Raw genomic sequence first — 10,000 nt, 5'->3', positions numbered from 1 at the left:
GCTCTCGACGGTCACCGCGCAACGCAAGAACAGGCCAAAAACTGGCCAAAACGGCCCAAAAACGGGCCAAAACTGGCCATTTTTGGCTGCGCGAGCGAGCGGCGAGCGGCGGACAGCGAGCGAAGCGAGAGGCAGCACCGTCCCTGCTATACGAAAGCCCCATCCAGCCCTGTGCCACCCGGGGGGTTCCAGGGTGCTGAGATGGCTGACATTTTGCTCCGCTCACGACGGTCGCCGCGGCACACAAGAACAGCCCAAAAACAGGCCAAAACAGCCCAAAAACGGGCCAAAACTGGCCATTTTTGGCTGCGCGAGCGAGCAGCGAGCGGCGGACAGCGAGCGAAGCGAGAGGCAGCACCGTCCCTGCTATACGAAAGCCCCATCCAGCCCTGTGCCACCCGGGGGGTTCCAGGGTGCTGAGATGGCTGACGTTTTGCTCCGCTCACGACGGTCGCCGCGGCACGCAAGAACAGGCCAAAAACTGGCCAAAACAGCCCAAAAACGGGCCAAAACTGGCCATTTTTTGCTGCGCGAGCGAGCGGAGAGCGGCGAACAGCGAGCGAAGCGCGAGGCAGCACCGTCCCTGCTATACGAAAGCCCCATCCAGCCCTGTGCCACCCGGGGGGTTCCAGGGTGCTGAGATGGCTGACATTTTGCTCCGCTCACGACGGTCACCGCGCCACACAAGAACAGCCCAAAAACAGGCCAAAACAGCCCAAAAACGGGCCAAAACTGGCCATTTTTGGCTGCGCGAGCGAGCGGCGAGCGGCGAACAGCGAGCGAAGCGAGAGGCAGCACCGTCCCTGCTATACGAAAGCCCCATCCAGCCCTGTGCCACCCGGGGGGTTCCAGGGTGCTGAGATGGCTGACGTTTTGCTCCGCTCACGACGGTCACCGCACCACGCAAGAACAGGCCAAAAACTGGCCAAAACAGCCCAAAAACGGGCCAAAACTGGCCATTTTTGGCTGCGCGAGCGAGCGGCGAGCGGCGAACAGCGAGCGAAGCGAGAGGCAGCACCGTCCCTGCTATACGAAAGCCCCATCCAGCCCTGTGCCACCCGGGGGGTTCCAGGGTGCTGAGATGGCTGACGTTTTGCTCCGCTCTCGACGGTCACCGCGCAATGCAAGAACAGGCCAAAAACTGGCCAAAACGGCCCAAAAACGGGCCAAAACTGGCCATTTTTGGCTGCGCGAGCGGCGAGCGGCGGACAGCGAGCGAAGCGAGAGGCAGCACCGTCCCTGCTATACGAAAGCCCCATCCAGCCCTGTGCCACCCTGTCACGACCTTAGCTGGTTTTGCCTAAGGCGTGCGGCACCCTCGCGCGTCCGTCCGCAAAGGTCAGCCTCCCCGAAGCCTCCCATTGTCCCTTAGGACCAACAAAAGAGAGAACGGGTTAAAGAGAACGCCTCAATCGGGATCCACAAGCAAACATGTCCGAAAAACACTTCATAGACAATGCAAATTACAAACAGACTTTACAAGCTCTGAATAGTGGCACAACAAAGGGTAAAATGGTCCATTACAGACCGAAAAGCTCTCGAACGTGTCCACATGACACAACCTTTATTTACAAGCCTAAAGAGGCCACCAACCCAACTAAAATGGGACTATTAAGCCTTCGGCCGCCCCTTTACATTCTGTACAAGGCATGAACATGCCAAAAGACAACGGACAGACATAAGCATTACATCCAACATCTTGTTTAGAAGTTTGTCCGTTACATTCTCCCCCACTTATCCCTTCGACGTCCTCGTCGAAGCCTTTGTGAACACTGCAACTCTTCGCCTTTGCTGAGTCTTCAATCTTCCGCTCCAGCTGCAATGCGCCTCCTGGCTCCCAGCTGCTCTCCGCTGCTGTTTCTGAGTAGTCGAACCTTTGATCCGCCATGCTGCTTCAACTCGCCAATGACTCTGACTCTGGTGTGGGGTTGGCTGAGTTGTATTGATCCTCGTTGATTCCTGCGGATCCACCAAATGAAGGAAAAGACCATTCTTACTGCGCCAGTTTCTCAAAATTTCCACATGCTACTTGAACTGGGTGGATGCTTGTTGGAGCTTTAACGAGCATCGCCTCGCAAACTTCTGAAGTTTTGGGTCCTTCCTCCACAAAATCTGCTCATTGACTCTTCTTTCAGTTAGTTGTCACATCCAAGTAGGTTCGCATCACTTCCGCTTTCGATTGGCATTTCGTTGGGAAATGAAGCGGACAATCTACTCTCAGTAGCATTGATCACCGTTGGTGAGGATTTTGACAACTATTGTCTTCAATTATCTTCGAAGGGTCTTTGAACTTGTGCAGAGCTCCTCTGCTGGATAGATAAGAGAACTGGGGTACTCGGTTTCGCCCATTCTCTTAAGAGTTGAGAAGGCAAAGGTTACTTGACTTCGCCCGCCTCCTCGAGGTTGTACTTCATGCATCGAGCTGGTTACTGGCCTTCGCCTGCTCTTTGCTCACACTTCTGAAGCACTTGAAGTGTTTGCACTCCTTGCGTTGAGTTAGCTACTGTGATTCACCTTCTCAATGCCATTGAACTTCTGGAATGCAGGAAGTTTTCACCCCAACTTGGAGTAATTCTCTGATAGATGAGGTCGCCTCTGGGATTGTACCGTCTTCTCCATCAACCCTGCCGCCTACTCCACTGAGTAGCAAAGGTACAGCACCACGTACTGCCTGCTTCGTTCCTTGGTCGTGCACTCTTGCATGACCCGAAGTCCTTCACTTACGGCTATCTTGATGAGAAACTTGTTGACACCGGTCTTACGAAGTTTCTTGGCCTCTGCCCTTCAGCCTTGTCTCGGTACTTGGAGATTGCCTCTGCATGCTCCACCTCCTCGGCCCCTTTCACGACCAAGCGCTCTCCCTCCGTGAGAGCAAGGGATCAATGACTTGCACGGAAGTCCCGCCTCTGCGGTACCATGGCGCTGCCATGCCCATGGCCCTACTATCCGTCGCTTCGCCTCTGTATCCCTTTCCTTCACAATCAGTAGAGATGTCTCCGTGGCACTCCTCTGAGTCCACCTCCATTCTAACTGATGCTTGATTTTGGGTAGCAACGTTCGCTTACTCGACCTTGTCCTCTGACTTGTCGGGCTCCCTTAAGCGAATATGAGCTCTGGAGCAGTCCAACTCTCCAGCTGCTTCGATCATACCTCTGCATGATCAAGTCCCTCTCATGGGACTCACTGGTACTTGCATTCGAACTTTTCCCTTGGTGGAACCCAGCCCCCATATGCTGATGACCAAGGTTTTCATCCGATGCAAAATTCGGTGCACGCCCGGAAGACCCGCCTCTGCGGTACCATGGCCTTCACTCCTTGAATCCATAGCCCTTCTTGCCGTCGTGTTGTTCACCAAAGCGGAGCTCCCAGTAGCTCCCGATCATACCTCCATATGATCTCATCCCTCACGGGACAATGTCGTGTGTGTCGCATTGCCACGAACTGTTCCACCACGATCCGCTGCACCATGTCGCCTCCTGGTGACATCTCCATTGCATTCTGATCCTTGTGGAATAAACTCGAATTGTGAACCCTCCATGTGTGGCCTCTGCCAATACATCGCAGGGTCTCCTCCACCTTCGATTTTGTTCGCTCCTTTGGCAATCGACCTTCATCCACCCACTCTTGGGTCACACCTAGATGAAGCACCGCTCTAGGACAGTCCGTCGCCTAGTAGCTCCCGAAGTCCACCGACTTCGCTGTAATTTGTGCACCATTGCCTGGATCCTGGGCCTCTGCCCCTACCAGCACAATCTCCGCTGCACACTGCTTCCTTCATAGCAACTCAAATGACAACACTGTGGCATATTCTTCAAGAGTACCCGCCTCTGCATCCTCTTGCCCCGTGCTAAGGCCTTCTGAACTCAACTTCGCCTCCGCAAATTGAGTCGCCTTAGTTCCTCCATCGAATGCTCCTCCGAGATAAGGTGCATGTGCCCCGAAGCTCCCTTCGTCTTTGGCACCATGCAAGATGAGTCCGCTCTGTCAGAATGAAGGACCCAGGGAACAGCATGATTCTACTCCTGCCTCTGCAAGAGTTCATGTCCTTGACCTCTGTCTAGGGAAAGCGCTGTGCCTCTGCTCCATGTTCCAACTTCTATGCTGGCTCCCTTCAAGCGGCTTGGGTACTTCGCCAAGTTACACCCAAGTTGCTCCGCTCCTCGTTTCTGCATTGAGTCGATGGTGGCCCTCGCGCCCACCATTCCACGGGTCAGCCCTCCCTTGAGTCCGATCTCCATATCGACTCCAAGTGTGCCTCCATTTGAGTTGCTTTGGGTCGCTCCCCCACTTGATCTCGCAATGCATCCACCAATGCATTCTCTCAAGCGAGATCATGCGACGACTCCTCGCCGCTTGCTCAGTCCATCGAGCTTCGTGGAGTTGTTGTTTGTGAGGTACTCCTCCTCAACATGTGAAGTCCATCTCACATGATTCTCCCTTTGGAGAGCTGAGACTTATCCCTCCTGGATAACTGTCCCGTTGGAGCAACATCTCTCTTCGTTTCGGAGACCACCATCCCCTTGGACTACTCCGATCTGCTGAACAAACTGTGCATTGTTCTGCCTCTTGCAAACGCACTTGCTAGATTGCGCCTCCACGTCAATACAGCCACCGCTGCACCCCTCAAGGCCTAGCAACATGCTGAACTCGTTGCACACTTCAGCCTCCTCCGGACGTATCCTTCGCATGTCGAAGAGAAAGTTTCAATGCTCCATGGCGACGAGTCTCGACCGCCTTGGGATGGCCACGAACAATCCATCGTCCGCATACAAGCCCATGCATGAGTACCGAATTCTTCGAGTTAGCAATTCCCCTCACCTCTGTGAGCTTTGCACAACTCTTTCGGTCGCTGAGCAACTCATTCCACTTTGCATGGTCTCGTCCTTTGCCAAGCGCCTCGCTTGCCTTGAGCACCATCAAGTAAAGTTGTCAACGTTGAGCCGTAGCTCAAACTCAGCCATCCCAACCTTTGTGCGCTCCAAATTCTTCCAAGCTTGCCTGTTCTCGTGGTGCCTCTTGCGCGAAGGGTTGGCCATTCCTCTGAATGCCAATCTCAGATGCCCGCTCCTCTGAGCGACTCTTTTCCCTACATCTCCATGCCCGTTTTCCCAAAAACGGTCGCGCGTGTGCTGACTGCCCTCAACGCAGCCACGCTAGGTCCCCCACGTTTGCATGTCAAGTGTTTCTATGAGTGCTTGTCCCGCTCTGATACCATATTGTCACGACCTTAGCTGGTTTTGCCTAAGGCGTGCGGCACCCTCGCGCGTCCGTCCGCAAAGGTCAGCCTCCCCGAAGCCTCCCATTGTCCCTTAGGACCAACAAAAGAGAGAACGGGTTAAAGAGAACGCCTCAATCGGGATCCACAAGCAAACATGTCCGAAAAACACTTCATAGACAATGCAAATTACAAACAGACTTTACAAGCTCTGAATAGTGGCACAACAAAGGGTAAAATGGTCCATTACAGACCGAAAAGCTCTCGAACGTGTCCACATGACACAACCTTTATTTACAAGCCTAAAGAGGCCACCAACCCAACTAAAATGGGACTATTAAGCCTTCGGCCGCCCCTTTACATTCTGTACAAGGCATGAACATGCCAAAAGACAACGGACAGACATAAGCATTACATCCAACATCTTGTTTAGAAGTTTGTCCGTTACAACCCGGGGGGTTCCAGGGTGCTGAGATGGCTGACGTTTTGCTCCGCTCTCGACGGTCACCGCGCAATGCAAGAACAGGCCAAAAACTGGCCAAAACGGCCCAAAAACGGGCCAAAACTGGCCATTTTTGGCTGCGCGAGCGAGCGGCGAGCGGCGGACAGCGAGCGAAGCGAGAGGCAGCACCGTCCCTGCTATACGAAAGCCCCATCCAGCCCTGTGCCACCCGGGGGGTTCCAGGGTGCTGAGATGGCTGACGTTTTGCTCCGCTCTCGACGGTCACCGCGCAATGCAAGAACAGGCCAAAAACTGGCCAAAACGGCCCAAAAACGGGCCAAAACTGGCCATTTTTGGCTGCACGAGCGAGCGGCGAGCGGCGGACAGCGAGCGAAGCGAGAGGCAGCACCGTCCCTGCTATACGAAAGCCCCATCCAGCCCTGTGCCACCCGGGGGGTTCCAGGGTGCTGAGATGGCTGACGTTTTGCTCCGCTCTCGACGGTCACCGCGCAATGCAAGAACAGGCCAAAAACTGGCCAAAACGGCCCAAAAACGGGCCAAAACTGGCCATTTTTGGCTGCACGAGCGAGCGGCGAGCGGCGGACAGCGAGCGAAGCGAGAGGCAGCACCGTCCCTGCTATACGAAAGCCCCATCCAGCCCTGTGCCACCCGGGGGGTTCCAGGGTGCTGAGATGGCTGACGTTTTGCTCCGCTCTCGACGGTCACCGCGCAATGCAAGAACAGGCCAAAAACTGGCCAAAACGGCCCAAAAACGGGCCAAAACTGGCCATTTTTGGCTGCACGAGCGAGCGGCGAGCGGCGGACAGCGAGCGAAGCGAGAGGCAGCACCGTCCCTGCTATACGAAAGCCCCATCCAGCCCTGTGCCACCCGGGGGGTTCCAGGGTGCTGAGATGGCTGACGTTTTGCTCCGCTCTCGACGGTCACCGCGCAATGCAAGAACAGGCCAAAAACTGGCCAAAACGGCCCAAAAACGGGCCAAAACTGGCCATTTTTGGCTGCGCGAGCGAGCGGCGAGCGGCGGACAGCGAGCGAAGCGAGAGGCAGCACCGTCCCTGCTATACGAAAGCCCCATCCAGCCCTGTGCCACCCGGGGGGTTCCAGGGTGCTGAGATGGCTGACGTTTTGCTCCGCTCTCGACGGTCACCGCGCAATGCAAGAACAGGCCAAAAACTGGCCAAAACGGCCCAAAAACGGGCCAAAACTGGCCATTTTTGGCTGCACGAGCGAGCGGCGAGCGGCGGACAGCGAGCGAAGCGAGAGGCAGCACCGTCCCTGCTATACGAAAGCCCCATCCAGCCCTGTGCCACCCGGGGGGTTCCAGGGTGCTGAGATGGCTGACGTTTTGCTCCGCTCTCGACGGTCACCGCGCAATGCAAGAACAGGCCAAAAACTGGCCAAAACGGCCCAAAAACGGGCCAAAACTGGCCATTTTTGGCTGCACGAGCGAGCGGCGAGCGGCGGACAGCGAGCGAAGCGAGAGGCAGCACCGTCCCTGCTATACGAAAGCCCCATCCAGCCCTGTGCCACCCGGGGGGTTCCAGGGTGCTGAGATGGCTGACGTTTTGCTCCGCTCTCGACGGTCACCGCGCAATGCAAGAACAGGCCAAAAACTGGCCAAAACGGCCCAAAAACGGGCCAAAACTGGCCATTTTTGGCTGCACGAGCGAGCGGCGAGCGGCGGACAGCGAGCGAAGCGAGAGGCAGCACCGTCCCTGCTATACGAAAGCCCCATCCAGCCCTGTGCCACCCGGGGGGTTCCAGGGTGCTGAGATGGCTGACGTTTTGCTCCGCTCTCGACGGTCACCGCGCAATGCAAGAACAGGCCAAAAACTGGCCAAAACGGCCCAAAAACGGGCCAAAACTGGCCATTTTTGGCTGCGCGAGCGAGCGGCGAGCGGCGGACAGCGAGCGAAGCGAGAGGCAGCACCGTCCCTGCTATACGAAAGCCCCATCCAGCCCTGTGCCACCCGGGGGGTTCCAGGGTGCTGAGATGGCTGACGTTTTGCTCCGCTCTCGACGGTCACCGCGCAATGCAAGAACAGGCCAAAAACTGGCCAAAACGGCCCAAAAACGGGCCAAAACTGGCCATTTTTGGCTGCACGAGCGAGCGGCGAGCGGCGGACAGCGAGCGAAGCGAGAGGCAGCACCGTCCCTGCTATACGAAAGCCCCATCCAGCCCTGTGCCACCCGGGGGGTTCCAGGGTGCTGAGATGGCTGACGTTTTGCTCCGCTCTCGACGGTCACCGCGCAATGCAAGAACAGGCCAAAAACTGGCCAAAACGGCCCAAAAACGGGCCAAAACTGGCCATTTTTGGCTGCACGAGCGAGCGGCGAGCGGCGGACAGCGAGCGAAGCGAGAGGCAGCACCGTCCCTGCTATACGAAAGCCCCATCCAGCCCTGTGCCACCCGGGGGGTTCCAGGGTGCTGAGATGGCTGACGTTTTGCTCCGCTCTCGACGGTCACCGCGCAATGCAAGAACAGGCCAAAAACTGGCCAAAACGGCCCAAAAACGGGCCAAAACTGGCCATTTTTGGCTGCACGAGCGAGCGGCGAGCGGCGGACAGCGAGCGAAGCGAGAGGCAGCACCGTCCCTGCTATACGAAAGCCCCATCCAGCCCTGTGCCACCCGGGGGGTTCCAGGGTGCTGAGATGGCTGACGTTTTGCTCCGCTCTCGACGGTCACCGCGCAATGCAAGAACAGGCCAAAAACTGGCCAAAACGGCCCAAAAACGGGCCAAAACTGGCCATTTTTGGCTGCACGAGCGAGCGGCGAGCGGCGGACAGCGAGCGAAGCGAGAGGCAGCACCGTCCCTGCTATACGAAAGCCCCATCCAGCCCTGTGCCACCCGGGGGGTTCCAGGGTGCTGAGATGGCTGACGTTTTGCTCCGCTCTCGACGGTCACCGCGCAATGCAAGAACAGGCCAAAAACTGGCCAAAACGGCCCAAAAACGGGCCAAAACTGGCCATTTTTGGCTGCACGAGCGAGCGGCGAGCGGCGGACAGCGAGCGAAGCGAGAGGCAGCACCGTCCCTGCTATACGAAAGCCCCATCCAGCCCTGTGCCACCCGGGGGGTTCCAGGGTGCTGAGATGGCTGACGTTTTGCTCCGCTCTCGACGGTCACCGCGCAATGCAAGAACAGGCCAAAAACTGGCCAAAACGGCCCAAAAACGGGCCAAAACTGGCCATTTTTGGCTGCACGAGCGAGCGGCGAGCGGCGGACAGCGAGCGAAGCGAGAGGCAGCACCGTCCCTGCTATACGAAAGCCCCATCCAGCCCTGTGCCACCCGGGGGGTTCCAGGGTGCTGAGATGGCTGACGTTTTGCTCCGCTCTCGACGGTCACCGCGCAATGCAAGAACAGGCCAAAAACTGGCCAAAACGGCCCAAAAACGGGCCAAAACTGGCCATTTTTGGCTGCACGAGCGAGCGGCGAGCGGCGGACAGCGAGCGAAGCGAGAGGCAGCACCGTCCCTGCTATACGAAAGCCCCATCCAGCCCTGTGCCACCCGGGGGGTTCCAGGGTGCTGAGATGGCTGACGTTTTGCTCCGCTCTCGACGGTCACCGCGCAATGCAAGAACAGGCCAAAAACTGGCCAAAACGGCCCAAAAACGGGCCAAAACTGGCCATTTTTGGCTGCACGAGCGAGCGGCGAGCGGCGGACAGCGAGCGAAGCGAGAGGCAGCACCGTCCCTGCTATACGAAAGCCCCATCCAGCCCTGTGCCACCCGGGGGGTTCCAGGGTGCTGAGATGGCTGACGTTTTGCTCCGCTCTCGACGGTCACCGCGCAATGCAAGAACAGGCCAAAAACTGGCCAAAACGGCCCAAAAACGGGCCAAAACTGGCCATTTTTGGCTGCACGAGCGAGCGGCGAGCGGCGGACAGCGAGCGAAGCGAGAGGCAGCACCGTCCCTGCTATACGAAAGCCCCATCCAGCCCTGTGCCACCCGGGGGGTTCCAGGGTGCTGAGATGGCTGACGTTTTGCTCCGCTCTCGACGGTCACCGCGCAATGCAAGAACAGGCCAAAAACTGGCCAAAACGGCCCAAAAACGGGCCAAAACTGGCCATTTTTGGCTGCACGAGCGAGCGGCGAGCGGCGGACAGCGAGCGAAGCGAGAGGCAGCACCGTCCCTGCTATACGAAAGCCCCATCCAGCCCTGTGCCACCCGGGGGGTTCCAGGGTGCTGAGATGGCTGACGTTTTGCTCCGCTCTCGACGGTCACCGCGCAATGCAAGAACAGGCCAAAAACTGGCCAAAACGGCCCAAAAACGGGCCAAAACTGGCCATTTTTGGCTGCACGAGCGAGCGGCGAGCGGCGG

The sequence above is a fragment of the Musa acuminata genome, unplaced genomic scaffold (genome assembly GCF_036884655.1).
Source record: "Musa acuminata AAA Group cultivar baxijiao unplaced genomic scaffold, Cavendish_Baxijiao_AAA HiC_scaffold_36, whole genome shotgun sequence".
NCBI lineage: Eukaryota > Viridiplantae > Streptophyta > Magnoliopsida > Zingiberales > Musaceae > Musa > Musa acuminata.
This window is presented reverse-complemented; position numbering follows the sequence as displayed.